Source organism: Trichechus manatus, unplaced genomic scaffold (assembly GCF_000243295.1).
Source record: "Trichechus manatus latirostris isolate Lorelei unplaced genomic scaffold, TriManLat1.0 scaffold00010, whole genome shotgun sequence".
NCBI classification, from domain to species: domain Eukaryota; kingdom Metazoa; phylum Chordata; class Mammalia; order Sirenia; family Trichechidae; genus Trichechus; species Trichechus manatus.
This window is the reverse complement of record NW_004443946.1, coordinates 23,971,926-23,989,337: the sequence shown is the minus strand read 5'-3', so window position 1 is coordinate 23,989,337 and position 17,412 is coordinate 23,971,926.

The window sequence follows — 17,412 nt, the reverse complement described above, 5'->3', positions numbered from 1 at the left end:
AATGCAGCCTTCTCCATGAAACTGGGATTCTGGAGGACCCCTGAAACTATACAAACCTGCCCACGTTACCGGGTGGAAACCCCAGGTTCTTGCTTGGCATGACTTGTATTGACCAATAAATGAGAGACCGAGGTGGGAGAACAGGAAAGGCACCTTTGTTTTGTTGTACAAGGAAAGGAGTCAGTCGGAGCTACTGCTGCCAAGACTGCTCTTACACGGGCTGGCAGGCAAGTTACTTTCAAAGGGCTTTATAAGTAGGGAGTTCATACAAGTTACGTCAGCCACATTCTTAATCATACTAGTCAGCCACATTCTTAATCATACTATGCAGGCGCAATGGGCTTACGGATAACTTCCAAGCAAAAGCAGGATTCAAATGCAAAGCTGGGGGGTTGGGAGCAACCCAGCAAAGGAAATGACTTTTCACTCCAACACTGTAGGGAAGGAAGCCAGATAAAGAATACAGCACTGTGGGGGCTCTGTCTCACCCAGGGAGCTTCAGGTGGGGAAGCTTTCATCCCAGGTGTGCTTAATGAAATGTAGCGTGCAGTTTATATTATTGTCAAATTTAATTTTAATAGCGCTGTAAATGGCTGTAGACCTTTATTTATGGAAACATCAAGGGTCAGAAGGGGTCACTTAACTTCTTCAGTTATCCTTAACTATGCTTTTCAGGGAGGGGGAAATGAAGTTCTTTTGTGAGGTTGGCGGTTTGGGGCTCCAAAAGCCACGGGTCTGCTCTGTCTTTGACCTGCTCCCTCCAACTGGGCCTGCCTTAAGGATGATGGTTTTTGTTTCCTCTGGGCCAAGCAGGTCCAGGACTTAGATGAAGCCTAAACAAATAAACAAAAAAAACAAACCTGTTGCCATCAAGTCGATTCCAACTCATACCAACCCTATAGGACTGAGTAGAATTGCCCCATATGGTTTCCAAGGCTGTAAATCTTTATGGAAGCAGACTGTCATATCTTTTTCCTGTGAATCAGCTGGTGGGTTCAAACCACTAACCTTTCGGTTTGTAGCCGATCACTTAACCCCTGTGCCACCAGGGTTCTTAGGATGAGGTCTAGGGTGCAAAACTTAAGGTGGCACTCGCTGTCAGGGTTATTGTGCAGGAGAGCCTCCTTAAATGTTGTGCTCACTGATGTCACCCTAGTCCTGGCTGTGGGGTTAAGTACAGCGCACAGAAGGTAATAGGGGCTCATTTGCTGAAATGAACAAAGAGATAAACGAATAAAATGTGCAAGAAAGTAAACATTCATTGGAAAACTCTAGATACTGCGTGTTTTTACAGCCATTGAACAGACTATTTTATACAAGGATCATGTTGAGGTGGACTCAATGGTATCTTTAGTATTGTCATATATTAAAATTACATGTTTTGGGTGTCTACTTTTGTAGAAAAGCCTGATCACTGTGTAGACAATTCTGAGATGGCCCCAAGATTCTCACCACCCGATGTGCAAGCCCTGTATAGTCCCCTTCCCTTGAGGTGGGCGGGCCTGATTTAATCATGTGAGATTCCAGAGGTCAGAGATGGAAGAGGGGAGAGAGATTCCAAGCGTGACAAGGATTTTCCTGCTGGCTGTGAAGGAGCTCACGGCTATTTTGTGAAAGGGCCTATGGAGAGGGCCATAGGGTGAGGAAACCTGGGGCCTACTGAAACTGAAAGTGGCCCCAGGCCAACAACCAGCAAGAAAATGGGAACCTCAGTCCAACAACTGCAAGGAACTAAATTCTGCAAAGAACCATGTGAGCTTGAAACAGGACCCCGAGCCTCAGAAGAGACCCCAGCCCAGCCAACACCTTGATTTCACCCTCGTGAGACTCCACACAGTGCACTCAGCCACACCACGCCTGGACCTTTGACCTCCAACCCCATGTGATCGTGAATTTGTGTCATTTTAATCTGTAAGTATATGGTAATTTGTTGCACAGCATAGAAAACTAATACAATTACCTTTCTACGATAAAAATGGATTGCCATATTGAGTTGATGCTAACTCATGGAGACCCCATGTGTGTCACAGTAGGACTGTGCTCCATAGGATTTTCAATGGCTGATTTTTTTTTCAAAAATAGATTGCCAGGCCTTTCTTCTGAGTGCCTCTGGGTGGGACTCGAACCTCCAACCTTTTTGTTAGCAGCCGAGTATGTTAACCTTTGTACTATCCAGGGATCAGTCCATATCTCCTAGGTCCCTTTGTCTTATTAAAAACAGTTTCTATTCGATTGTTGATTACATTTTCCCTTGCATTAATACATAACTGCCTTTAGTTTTCTTTTTTTGGCACTGCTTCCTTGGGAATTTACATAGTGATTCAAATCTGCTCCACACACGTCCTTATTTTAACACTCACAGGACACTATATTATCTCCTCCCCACCCCATATAGAGCATCTCTGGGGCAGGCACCATCGTGAGGCCACTGTTTTCATGCCTCCCAACCTGTGTTCAGGGCTTCCAAGGCTTAACATTATGTTTATTACATAACAGCAAAGCATAAGCCCAAACAACTTGCTGCTGGGCTTTTAAATATAGCAACAGCAGAAATCTTTTTTGGGCTTGATGAAGAGCCACTTGAAATGTCTCTTAATTTCAGATATTTTCTGGTCTATAGAATAAAAAAACCTAAAAATGGCTCTGAAGATATTCAAGTGCGCTTGCAGAAAACCCACCACTCCACCAACAGAGATACCATGATATGATGGGGCAGGAAGTGGAGATGAATGCCGAGCTCTCTGACTGTTGGGATCTGTAGGCCGGCTCTCAAGGAGTATTGCCTTGTATGTTGAACCTTCTCCAAGCAGAAAAGGGAAAAGGCACACTAGTGGAGTCCCTTCACACCCAGCACCACTGAACTTGATTCAGTGGCACCACAGAATGTGACTCTTCCCGCCCCCTCATTCCCTCTTCTAATTGGTGGGACTATTAGCAGTTGTATTCATCTGGAAGGCTCTTGCAGTTGAAAATGTTAAAAACTAGTTTAAGAAAAGGGAACTTGGTGGCGCTATAATCAATTATACAAAGATTGTGGTGCTTTCCTTGACCTCTCCCCTCCTCCTCATTCCAACCCCCAAAGTCTGGGCTTACCCCATAGGACTAGGGAGCCTCTTTTCTACATTCCATCAAACAACTACCGTGGGATGACTATTTGGGCTTGGGTCCCATGTTCTTCACTTAAATCATCACTGTGACGAGGGAGGTCGAACCCATTGTTTGGCCAGGGTGGGGATCTATGTCCACTTCTAGAACAGGAGGTATGAGGTCTTGAGGATTGAGAGTCAGGGAAGGGTGGTCCCCAACATCAGGGTGCTATTACCAGAACAGGGTGGAATGGATGGTGGGCAGCCAGAACAACTGCTATCCTCCAGCAGTCTGACCTATTCTAATGCAGGATATAGTTGGGAACCTGTGAGACCTGGAGAGACAATGGGACGAGGAGATTTCTCTCTGCCTTTACACTTTCATTGGGCCACCAAGATTCTTATTTGTTCATCTATATGTGCATATGCATTTCACCCAGGCCGCCAGCCTAGAAGCATAACAAAACCAAACCCACTGTGGTCTGACTCATAGCGACCCCACAGGACCAAGTAGAACTGCCCCATAGGGTTTCCAAGGCTGTAAATCTTTACAGAAGCAGACTGCCCCATCTTTCTCCCAAGAAGCAGCTGGTAGGATGGGAACTGCCGACCTTTCAGTTAGCAGCTGAGCGCTTAATCCTTGAAACACCAGGTCAGATGCAAATTTATAGCACATTTTTTCTCAGCCCTGGGCCCTCTAACTTCCTCTCTGCTCAAAAGGTAGTAGGAGTTTCTGTGCCCCTGTCCCTGTGTTGAGAGTGGACTGCCTGTCCCTCACTACACAGAAAGTCTGGGGGCCAAAAGAAGACTTCACACTGGAGCCTGGCCTGCCACAGGTGAGGCTGGGTGCTGAGGAAGTGGGGTGGCTGGGGTAACCCAGGGCCCACACTGCCCTCACTCCATTGCTTTTTTCTACAGGCTCATGGGGTTGCTCTGTCCCCACTCCTCTCCTGTCAGGATCTTCCGTACCCGCCTCATATGGGTCTTTCCCTGTGCGTCTGTTGGGGGCCATCAGCCCTGCTTTCTGGACTGCGGCCGCGGTGGGGCTTTCTAGTTAGTTGTTTATAACTGAGCTCTGCCTCATGCCAGACTGGGCGAACATTCACTGACCTTTCAGAAATGTCCTCTCCACTCCCATGGGGCCAGGTCCCATTTCTGCCAGACTTCCCTAGTCCATCAAAGGATTAAACAAACTTTGGACAGGGGACGCAGGACCTTTTCCCTACACATGACATATTTGGAAATTGGGCTCTTAGCAGGTGGCTACACTATATGCAAAAAGCAGCAATTAGTTTTGCTGAATTTTATAAATATATCAGGGGCCATTTTAAAACCACCCTAATATACAACCCAAACCCACTGCCATCAAGTGGATTCTGACTCATAGCAACCCCAGAAGACAGAGTAGAGCTACCCCAGAGGGTTTCCAAGGAGTGGCTGGTGGATTCGAACTGCCGACCTTTTAATTAGCAGCTGTAGCTCTTAATCACTGTGCCACCAGGGCTCCTAATGTACAACAGTACCGCTCAAAATGTATCCTTTTGGGATTATCTATCTGATGAGTGATGATAATTTCTATTTAACATGGGGAATATGAGTAAACGGTTTATTTATACACCAAAATTGTATTTATTGAATATTTATTAAGTATAAGGCACTGAGCCAGGGGATACAAAGATATTTAGTTCGCCTATTTCTTCTCCTCCAAAAGTTTACTTTCTACTAGATGAAATAAGTACATAGCACAAAAATAGCTAAATATGGTTCTGTATCAGAGTCTGTTTCTTTAAAAAGACAGCTTACCCTAAGTTCACCTAACTCCTAGCTTGAGGGGTTTAACTGAGATTAGCTAAGGTTTGACTCAGGTGTCTAGTATAAAAAGGGCCACTCAGAATCTGAGAAGCAGTTGGGGAGGGAGTTGTAGCACTGAAAGGAGTCCTTTTGCTTCAAAATGAAGTAAGAATCTTATGACTGCTCTAAAGCTTAATGAAACCCAATGGGGAAAAATGAATAAATTATTCTTGATCTTTTGGCTTTTAACAAATTATTCTTGATCTTTTGGCTTTTAACAAAGTGTAAGTGGAAAAGAAGCAGGAACATTGGATTATCAATGGAACTTTAACCATCTGAAAATCTGTTTGCAATAGAGTGTAAAATAATCCATTAAAAGAAATTTATCATATTGCATAAGAATGGATAGTGAATTTATACTAAATATTTTTATTTTCATTTGTTCTGTGTTTTAATTTTGATTTGACTTATTAGAGTTGGCAAGGTAAATTAACAATTACTTTCATTTTAAATTGTAACTATTTATTGTGGGGTACCACCACCGTTTGTCAGTTTGTATATTATGGTGGCTCGTGTGTTGCTGTGATGCTGGAAGCTATGTCACCGCTATTTCAAATACCAGCAGAGTCACGCATGCTGGAGAGGTATCTGTGGAGTTGCCAGACTAGGAAGGAGGGTCTGGCAATCTAGTTCTGAAAATTAGCCAATGAAATTCTTATGGATCATAACAGCACATTGTCCGACTCACTTGCTTGGACACGTCATCAGGCTGGGTCAATTGCTGGAGGAGGATATCATGTTTGGTGAAGGAGAGGGTCAGCGAGAGCGAGGGAGACTCTCGGCGAGAGGGACTGGCACAATAGCAGCAATGACAGACCTGAACATGCCAGCAATTGTGAGGATGATGCAGGACTGGGCAATGTTTTGTTGTTGTACATAAGGCTGAGTCAGAGTCAGCTCAATGGTAGCTATCTATTGTGGGGTTTACAGTAGTGTACATGTGTGCTTCTATTCATACACAGCCCTCTCCCTAACACACACACCACTCATGTGTGGTATGTTAACATGATCCTCCATTGTATGGTGGGACTATGAGTTGAGGACCGTGATTTATGTTACAAAGACTGCTTCTCCTGCAGTAATAGAAGCCCAGTTTTCAGCTGGGCATGTGCCCAGTTTTCAGCTGGGCACATGCCCAGCTGGACTGAAGACTATTTCTTGGCTTCCCTTATAGCTAGGTATGGCTTTGTATCTAAATTTTGGATAATGAGGTATAAACAGAAGTGGTTGTGCAATTTCTGGGAAGTGTCTTTAAAGCTAAGGAACAAGCTCTTCTCCTTCCTTCTGCCTAGAAAGTGGGCATGAAGACTGCAGCTAGAACAGTCATCATGGGGCCCAGGAGCGAGGCAGGTAATGAAGAGTTGGACAGAGCAACGAGCTAGAAGGAGCGTGGCTACCTGATGATTGTGGAGCTGCCATACCATCCCCAGGCCACTGTATTAGTTATCTATTGCTATGTAACTAATTACCCAAAACTTAGCAGCTTATAACAACAAATATTTATTATCTCACAGTTTCTGTGGGTCAAATGTCTGAGAGTGGCTGAGCTGGGTGGTTTGGCTCAGGTGCTCATTTGAGACTGTAATCAAGTTGCCAGCTGGGGCTGCAGCCACCTCAAGGCTCAACTGGAGGAGGATCTGCTTTCAGGCTCACTCACGTGGGCCTCTCCACAAGGCTGCCCCACAACTTGGTAGCTGGTTCCTCCAGAGCAAACGATCCAAGAGAGACTGAGCACCCAAGACAGAAGCCACAGTCTTTTTATAACCTGATTTTGGAAATGGCATCCTATCACTTCCACCTTATTCTATTGGTTAGAAGCAAACCAGTACATCCAACCCACACTCAAAGGGAGGGGATTATACAAGGGCATGATTACCAGGAGGTAGGGTTCATTGGGGGCCTTCTTAGACACTGTTTGCCACAACCACGTTTCTGGACTTACCCTGAGACAAAATTAAACCCTTTGCAGGTCACTGATATTTTTCCCATCACTTGCAGCACAGCCTAACTCTAATTTAGACAACTTCTACTAGGTAAGTTTAGGATCATCATACACTTTTTGAACATCAATTTAAAAAAAAAATCTCATTAAAGGAAATAATGCCTGTCTCAGAATAAATGTGAGAATTAAATAAGATATGAGGAAGTGGAAAGTAACTTGCAAAGGGCTGTAATTGTTATTACCCCTGATCTTGAGGTGTACATAGAGATGAGAGAAAGATGACATTAAGAGCCTGCAGTAAGGAGATAGCCCACCAGGAAGGCAGGGATTGGAGGAAGCCATGTGCTAGGTGAAGGCAGACAGAGGTTTGAAGGGCTGGACACCAGGCTGGTGCTGAGATTGCATGATTCTTTGGACTCAGCACGTCTCCTCTCTGAATACTTGGAGATTTTCTGTAAGTTAAACCTAACCTAATTTCTAGCAAAAGTACTTGATTGCAAATGGTAGAAACCCAGCTCTTAATTAGCTGAAGGAAAAATGAGAATTTATTGCAAAACCTCTAGGACTTCTCATGGATTTCCCAAAGATAGGATTATATTTGGGCCTCAAGAGTGATGGAAACCAGGCCCTCTCTTTTTGTTTTTCATCTGTACTTCCCCTAAACATCTGCTTCATTCTCTTTGTCCGGTCCAGTATGCCTGACTTTATGCAGGAGCGATTTTAGAAGCTCAGCCTTAATTTTCTGCCACTCAACGTTGAGTTACTCTTGTTGCTTCTACAACTCTGACATTAAAACCCAGTTCTAAAAATCGAGCTCCTTTCTTAACCCTGAGACAAATCCCCACTTGAATTGTTGGATCCTGTACCCTATAAGTCGCCACTTTTGTAACCTGTCCAGTAGCTCATTCCTTCTAGAGCTAGACTCCTCAGGGACAGGGGTCTTTATTCTGAACATGGGCCTATGACCTGAGCTTTGCTATCCACTGGTAGACTTCCCTGATGCTAACCACATGACTAGTTGGCATCAAGTCAATTCTGACTCACAGCAACCTCATATGTGTCAGAGTAGAACTGTGCTCCATAAGGTTTTCAATTTTTTCAGAAACAGACCACCAGGCCTTTCTTTTGAAGCACCTCTGGGGACTCGAACCATCAACCTTTCAGTTAGTAGCTGAATGTGCTTAACTGTTTGCACCACCCAGGAAATCCAGTAAACCACAAGACTTCCTACCTTTTCCTAGATTTTCAGTTGCCATGCTTTTAGTCCCACGTCTTCCCCCTTCTTGCTGCAGTTAAATGAGCCACAATGACTATATCATAAAAGCTTCCTACAAGATAAATTTCAATACGAAAGTTTTGAAGTGCCTGGAATGGGGGAGTGAAATGGTAAGAGACAAGCAGAGTCAGTGTTTCTGGAGGCAGAAGTTACCAGAATTGTCTGGGAGGGCTGGGTGACCCCGAAAGACCACCTCGGGAATTCTCATACTTTCCCTGACTTCCTCTCCCGTCCCTATTTCTGGAAAAGGGTGTTTGAACTGGCTGGAGTGAGTGGATAAGGTGGAATAAGAGGAAAAAAAAATTACACCTTGAGAGTTTGAAACATCAGTATAACAAAATCTTACCAGAGATCCTGCCATGGTATTTGGTTAGTTTATAAGATGCTTGTAAACCACATGCAACATGCAAATCACATGCAAACCAATAGGTGGCCCTCCAGTGTTTTCCATTTTCCACAATGTGACCCTTTGGAAACCTCCGCGGGGGATCTTTACCATCTCCTTCCCTCCAATGACATCTTAGGGTGCAGAGAGAGCCACGAGTGAAGCATGTCAACTGACAACAATGTGAACCACTTCTTAGGCCACTGAAACCCTCTTCAGAGGATCAAGAAAAACAGCCTGACCTCTGTGAGGTTCCTACGACTCCGGGTTGACTTTGAAGGCAAAGGCCACTGCCTAAAGTGATGGTGTCAGAAAATGTTTCTCGCAATATTCTGGGGTAAAAAATTACCAAAACATCTGGTTTTTAAAATTCAAGGTATATGAGGTGTGTATTTCCAGGGTACAGGAGTCCTTGTGTGGTGCAACAGTCAAGTGTTCAGCTGCTAGCTAAAGGTTGGCAGTTCGAATTCATCCAGAAGTGCTCAGAAGAAAGGCCTGGCCATCTACTTCCAAAAGATCACAGCCACTGAAAACTCTGGAGCACAGTTCTACTCTGACACGCATGGGATTGCCATCATAAGAGTCAAGTTGATGGCAACTTTTTTTTTTTTTTTTTTTCCTTATCCCCAAGGTATACAGTCCTGGGTCTTTAGAAAGAATCATTAGAATTTTTTTTAAAAAAACTAATTCTCAAGAGAAGGAGGTGTTGAGATGGTGCTGAAGTCCTATGTATTTCTTTGTTCCTTTTTCTCTGAGTGCAGTCAATTGATGAGTTTTGGTGGAGGCAGCCTGGCACAGTAGGAAGAAAATGGGCCTTGAAGGCAGGCAATCTGGAATGGGATCCCAGCTGGGCCCTTTCCTAGCTATCCAACCTTGGACAATTTACATAACTTTTTGAGCTTTACTCGCCTTATCTATAAAATGGGTATAATATAATCTACCCAAAGTAAAAAGTTAAATGTAAGAATTTACATGTATAATTAAAAAAAAAAAAAAAAAAGACAATAACAAGTGTTGGCAAGGATGTAGAAAATTTGGAGCCCTATCCATTGCTGGTGGGAATACAAAATGGTACAGCTAATGTGGAATACAGTTTGGTGGTTCCTCAAAAGTTAAATAAAGAGTTACTATATGACCCAGCCATTCCACTCCTAGATATATACCTGAGAGAACTGAAAACATGTGTTCACACAAAAGCTTGTACATGAATGTAGTAGCACTATTCATAATAGCCAAGTAGAAACGACCCAAATGTCCATCAACTGATGAATGATAAAGAAAATGTTGTATATCTTTACAATGGAATATTATTCAGTCATAAAAAGGAATGAAGTACGGTTACATGCTACAAAGTAGATGAAGTTTGAAAACATTATGCTAAGTGAAAGAAACCAGTTACAGAAGGCCACATGTTGTAAGATTACATTTATATAAAATGTCCAGAATGGGCAAATCCACAAAGCCAGAAAATAGATTAGTGCTGCTTGCTAGGGGATGGGGAGAGAAGAGAATTGGAACTAACTGCTAATAGGTTTGGGGTTTCTTTTGGGGGTGATAGAAATGTTCTGGAATTAGATAGTCGTGATGGTTACACAGCATAGTGAATATACTAAAAACCACTGAACTGTATACTTTCAAATGGTGAATTTTGTTATGTAAAGTATATTTCAAGTTTTTAAAATGTTATTTTTTTATAAAAAGAATATGTGTAAACCCTTAGCTCATTGCTTGGCACGCTGTAGAACCTGAGGAAGACAAATAATTTTGTGACAGGGAGAGAGTAGAAGGTGGAATAGAATGAAAGCAAGCATCTCAGAAACATGTCATGGTTGGGCCACACCCATTTTACAGTGAGCTCCTTGAGGGTTCTGGCTGTGTCCTGCTCATCCGTGAATCTCCACAAAGCACAGGCCTGGTTTAGAGTGGGCACTCAGGAAATGTCTGTTAGACTGAACTGGAGCCCTGGCTGGGGCACTGGGGGGAAAGTACGGCAGCAAGAGGGGACAAAGGACAACCGAGTGACAAGGCCTGAAGGATGGAGATTCCAGATGGTAAACTGTAACTTTGCCTTGTTTTTAGAGCCCCCATAAAATTAATGGACTTGTGATGGAATAAATTTCAAAAGTTCTTTGGAAGCCAGATGGGAAGCTTATGTAATTGTTTTCATTTGCAAGCCCAAGTGAAAATAATGAGCTCGTTCCTGCCTGCAGGGGAAGGTTCTGGTTCAGACATCCTCCACCTTTGTCTGTCTATGCCTGCTAAGAGGAGGCCGTCCCATCCTTGCTACAGATGCCGCTCTGAAATGCCACCTCCTCCAAGAGGCTGTCCTGGGACACTGGAAGGGGTGGTGGTGGGACTGGGCCAGTGGGAGAGTGTTGGAGGTAGGGAAGGGCAGGCAAAACTAGATGTTTCATCCTCACAACAAAACACATCCCACGTCTCCTACAAGAGGTGGAACAAAGCACCAAAAGCTAACCAAAATCTGGGGCTGGGTGCCTGGGAGTGTTTTAAGCCTTAAAGAGAAGTTGTAGATGTATATATGATAGCCCTTGGGACACATGAAGTGCTGCACGAATAGAAAGTTTTGTTAGTTATTAGAGTAGAGAGAAGAAAAAGCAGACAAAGAGATATGGCAGGGTCCTTCTGCCCTCTTTCCACTCCCCCCGTGTCCTAGGACGAGCCCATTAACCTCTTTGGATTTTAGTTTTTCACCTGCAAAACAAGGATGGCTTCCCTGACTTCATCTGTAGTCAAAAAAAGCCCCTTTCTTCTCTGTGTCCCAAGCCAAGTGACCGATGGTTCTGACATGTATTTCACTCTATCTGGTTTGAGATGATTTCTGTACTTCAGTTAGTTGTTTATACAACTCGTGACTCAGTAGATTATCAGCTCCCTGAAGGCAGGGATTGGTGGGGGACATAGTCAGTGATAATTCATTTTGAGTAATTCACTTAACAAATACTTCCTGGGCCCATGAGGCACCGTTCTAAGCTCTAGGAATACAGCAGTGAGCAACATGAAATCCCTGCTCTCTGAGAGTTTTCTTTCTTGTGGAGAAGATAGATAATAATGATAAAACATAAAAAACAGGAAAATAAAAGACAGCAGGTCTCCCGCATAGCACAACTCCGGGGGGCACTATTCATATAGAATACAATGTTAATGGTGCTCCTTAGAGATGTCAAGGGCAGCTGCCCTGGTGTTGCTATATCCCCAGGATCTGGCCCCGCGCCTGATATATGGTAAGCATTCTGAAATGTTTATTAAAGAATAAGTGAATGGATAAATGAGTGGTCTTACATAGTATAAGTCTTTTAATGCCTACCTATATCTATTTTTCTCTCCTTCCTGCACGTCATCCTGAGTCCCTGAATGATTTTGTGGAGCAGAGCAGACCCTCATTAGATATGAAGCATTTGCAAGAAATAAGCCTTTGTTATGTTAAGCAACTGAAACTTTCGGGTTGCTTGCTACCCAGGCATAAAACCCAAACCAAACCCGTTGCCATCGAGTCGATTCCAACTCATAGCAACCCTATAGGACAGAATAGAACTGCCCTATAGGGTTTCCAAGGAGCGGTTAGTGGATTTGAACTGCCGACCTTTTGGTTAGCAGCCAAGCTCTTAACCACTGCGCCATCAGGGATCCACCTACCCTATTCTAACTAATGTTCGCACTCTTTTGTAAGTTCTTGAGTGTGGGGCTATTTACTGGGCCCAGCACAAGGGAGATCAGTAAATATAAAATACATACTAATTGAAGAAAGCATAATGCCCATTGATAAATAAGTATTATCAGTGCCTTTCCCTCTGATTGAACTCCTCAGCTCTTAGGGAATGCCCTCCTGAAGACTCTTGGCCCAGCCACACTAACGTGATTGTTTCTTTCCAATGGGTGGGTTTCCATTAACCCCTAGGCTGTCTCTGTAGCAGGTGAGTTAATGCTGCCCTTTTCCACCCAGGAAAATACACACCAGCTTCTTTCCATGCAACACAAACAATCTGGAGGAAGAACGTGACTCAGGAAAACTCAAGGCCCCAAGAGTTGGAACATCTGGGGTCTTTGCCTACCCAAGCCCTTCGAGTGTGGCCCGCACAAAACAGAGAGACACTTGCAACTGGGCTGTGCATCTAGGCGGAGGTACGGACCAAATGCTGCCCTCCATGGGGTCGGGAAAACACAAAAACAAAACAAAGAAACAAACCAATTGCTTTCAGTCTGCTCATGATGACCTCATGTGTGTCATTTTTTAGAACATCATCAGGCTTTTCTTCTGAGGTGCCTCTGGGTGGACTTGAACTTCCAACCTTTCAGTTAGCAGCCGAGTATATTAACTGTTTGCACCACCCAGAGACTCCCAGGAAGACAACACTACATCCTTTTCCTTAAATCAGCGGTTCTCAAACCCATTGTGCATCTGAATCACCCAGAGGGCTTGTTCAAACACAGATTGCCAGCCCCCAACCCCAGAGTTTGTGACCTAGGTCTGGGGTGGGGCCCAAGAATTTGCTTTTCTGTTTAGCTCCAGGGTGATGCTGATGCTGCTGGTCCAGGGGCCACACTTTGAGATCACTGTCTTAGACTAATGCTCTGCCTCTCAAAGTCAAGGTTAAATGCAAATACCTTTGAGGCAAACTCTATAAACTGCTATCATCCGTTCATGGTACAGGATGGACTCTTTGTTTGTCTTTCCAAATTACCCAGATCAAAAGAGGAGAAAGGTAGAGGAAAGGTAAGTTTCAGGGAGAAGAGCGACTAGGAAACAAACTAGTTTGAGGGCTGCTGCCCAGAGGGGAGGGGCTGATGCCGAGTCAGGAAGGAAGGTCCTGGGATGAGGGCCAGGAGGATCCTGGGGCCAATATGGGTGGAGAAAAACAAAAAACCCAACTTATTGCCCTGGAGTCATTCCGGTCATTCCGACTCAACCGCGCGACCCTACAGGACAGAGTAGAACTGCCCGATAGGGCTTTGAAGGAGCAGCTAGTGGATTCGAACTGCCAACCTTTTGGGTAGCAACTGAGCTCTTAACCACTGTGCCACCAGTGCTCCATATGGGTGAAGAGATGGCCCCCAAATGACAAGTCTGAGCACTGATCATTGGATGGTGAAAGGAGCACTGGAGTCTGAAAACCTGTATCGTCCCCCATGAGATCTTGCAGCTGCAGGCTGTAACCAGGATGAGCCACTTTGAAGGCAGTTGAAGCAGCGCTAAAAGCCTTTGTGGGCAGAACCAGCCAGGTTTCCCAGAGCCCCGTGCACAGTGCACTACCTGGATTCGCCTGAGACCCAGGGCGGAGGGCCACTAGGCAGTGCATCCTCCTGCTGATTTATGATCCGTGGTCCCCAGCAGGGTTGTGCTTGCCAAGGGCTATCGTAGGCGGCCGTGACTCATGCATCCTCATGGCGAAGCAGATGCTGCCGCTGCAACTGCGCTGCCACGGAAACAGGTTAAATAAATCCCAGCTCCCTAGAAGGGGGCAGAGAACAAGCTGCCTGCAGCCAGTGAGGAGCCTGGGGCTGCTCTACCTCTGTTCTGGGTGCAGCCCACGCAATAGTAAGCGCAGTCATTCGAACTCCCAGCTACAGAGCTGCTGGTTGGGGGTGGGGTGGGGGGCAGGGGACAGCCGCAACTGGAGCTTGTGCAGCGACTAGAACACGTGACAAGGGGGTGGACCGAAGGCTGTGTCTAATGGTGGCATGGGGGGGCACAGTGCAAACACCCATGTGCAGGATGCCAAGCCAAATCTTGACCGTAGGTTGACCAGTTCACTGCAGATCCCACCTAACAGCTGTGGGATGTTTGTGCTTTTTGATGGCATAGGGAAGAGACGAGAACCTTACTCCTGACTCTTCCCCCTCTCGTACTTGGAAAGGCCTAACTCCTACGAAATCTTCCTCACTAGATGATATAGGGGGCAGTGGTGCTTCAGTGGTAGAATTCTTGCCTCCCATGCAGAAGACCTGGGTTTGATTCCCGGCCAATGAGCCTCAAGCACAGCCACCACCCATCTGTCAGTGGAGGCTTACGTATTGCTATGATGCTGAATATGTTTCAGCTGAGCTTCCAGACTAAGATTAGGAAGAAAGGCCTGATGATCTACATCTGAAAAATCAGGGAGAACCCTAATGGCTCACAATGGTCCAATCCCTTTGTGCATGGGGTCACCATGAGTTGGGTACTGACTCACCAGCAGCCAGCAATAACAACAGACAACATGGAGCTGCCCTCCATCCCAACTGACCAGAAAGATATCCCTTTGTTAGAAACTAAGAAGGAAAATCTGAGGCCCAGAAGGTGCAATGACCTAACCAGGGTCCTACACTTTTAGAAGCAGAGCGAGGTGGGACTCCTAATGCTCTGAGCATCATACCCACATCGTTTTCCCCAGGACACTGCAGCCCAAAGAAACAACTTGATTGACCTGGGGAATGTGCTTTGCTATCAACACCTGATCTCCGAGGTAGTGGGTAGTGCCTTTCCCGCCAATTTCATTGGAAGAGAAGCCTCTGCTGTTTAAGGAAAATCCCTTCACCTGAGTTCTAGATCCCTTCCCCCGCCTTCCCCAGGTCTTTGCTCCGTTAATTATCTCCTCTCTTTCCTCATTCAACTTCTGCTTTTCTATAGGCTTCTCCCTCTCAGTCTGTAAACATATTCATGTCTCTTCCATACAAAAAACCAGCTAAACAAAATGTGTGTCCCACTCTGGTTACTCTCCTTACTTAACTGAAAAGCTTCATATCAGAGTGGCCTGTCCTTTCGTCTCCCCTTTCTTACCTCCCAAGTGGTCCAAATCCCTTTCTGTAACTTGCTGTGTAATTTGGGCAAGTTACTTAACCTCTCTGAGTCTTGGTTTATTCTTTCATAAAGTGAGGCTAATAATACTTTTTATTGGGTTGTTATGAACATTTAAATGAAATTCTGTATGCAAAGCACCGAGCATAGTGCCTGGTACATAGGAGGTGCTGAATCAATAGAAAAATCATTTCAGTTATTTCAATCCTGCGCTGTCTGAATTTTGCCCTGTCACCTCCCTGAAATTGTTCTCACAATGTCACCAGAGTCTTCTAATGGCCTCTTACAAGGCTTGCCTCTTGGTTCTCATCCTACTTGACCTCTCTTTAAAAGTAGGATCAAGAATGTCAAATGGTAATCTATAATTTTCCTTTCCTGTGGCTCTCATTTCCCTTGCCTCTCTGTCTGCTCCTTTTCCACCTCTTTCCCTGACTCTTCTTCCACCTATCACTTCACTATTGGTGTGCCCAAGTCTTTGTCCTTGGACTTCTCATTGCACAGTCCCCTGGGCTTCCTAATCTATATCCAGGGCCTGTGTCTTCCAGATTAATCTCTATAAAGCATAAAGAGTCCCTTGTTCACCTGTTGTCAGTGGCTTCCTATCTCCCTTGGGAAAAAGTCCACCGCCCCTTCAGCACTGGCCCACAAGGATCTCCAGGGTTGAATCTGAGTATATCTTTCCAGGTTGCCTTGAACATCCACCACACCCATCACCTTTGTTCTAGCTGTAGTGGATTGTGTGGAGTGCCATCCAGATCCCCCTTCAGTATTTATTCCCCACCTGCAGCTGTCAGTCCTCTTTGGGAATTGTCTCAGCTGAAAAGACTCATCTTCATGCCCCTTCCCAGGCAGCCCACATTCCACGGTCATCAGTGTGGGTGGATAAAGTCCTGAGCCCTCTACCCTAACCCAGGAAATCTTGGAAGAGCCATCCCAACTCCAAAGTTCCTTATGGGGTCAGCTGAGGCATATGTTGAGACTGCATCACAGCCCAACTTCTTCTGCTGCTCAATCCTTCGCTTCCCTTTCTCAGACGTTGATCCTGGGAGCACTCCCAATAAATCTCCTGCACATTAATCTCCATCAGAGTCTGCTTCTTGAGAACATAATCTGCCAACACTACCCATATTAGCCTGTTTGCCTGCATTTGAAGAATGCCACCCTCTGTTCTTTCCTTTCTTTGTTCATGCTATTTATTATGGGTTGAATTATGTCCCCCCAAAATATGTGCTGGAATCCTAATTCCTATACCTGTGGGTGTAATCCCATTGTGGATAGGGTTTTCTTATGTTAGTGAGGCCATATCAGTGTACGGTGTGTGGTAGACCTAATCACTTTTGAGATATAAAAGAGTAGATCAGGCACAGAAGGAAGGGAGCACCAATGGGGGAAGATAGATGCCACACTACATGAAGATCACCAACCGAGGAACAGAACTGAAGAGAGACTAAAATCTTCCCCTAGAGCCGACAGAAGAGAGAGATTTCCCCTATAGCTGGCACCCTGAATTCAGACTTCTAGCCTCCTAAACTTCTCAAATTTATTTGATAAAATTTCTGTTTGTTAAGGCTACCCCACCTGTGGTATTTCTGTTATAGCACATTAGCAAACTAAGACATGGTTCCCTCCAATTCTTCTGTCCTTTTCTCCTATCTCTACCTGTCAAAATGCTTTACTGTTCTTCTAGGATCCTCTCAAATGCCACCTCCTTCATGACATTTGATGCTCTCTACTTACCTCTCTCCATGTCTAAGACAGAATATACCACTCCCTTCTCCTTGCGCGGGCCCTGGAATTGCCCCAGATCCAATTCTGGTTCCATTCTTTGCTAGTTGTATGAACTTGAACAATTTATTTCACTTTTCTGGTCTGTTTCATCATTGGCAAAATGGAGATACTAGAGTTGGAGGGAGGATTAAGTGATATCATGCCTATAAAAGCACTCTAAACCATCCCTGGCACATAGTTATCCCTCAATGAATGTTAGCTATTATAATAAGCTTTTCACTATTCTAGGACTAGGACATTGTCTTAATTTTCTTCTGACATGTCAAGCCCAGAATAAATATTTGCTTATGG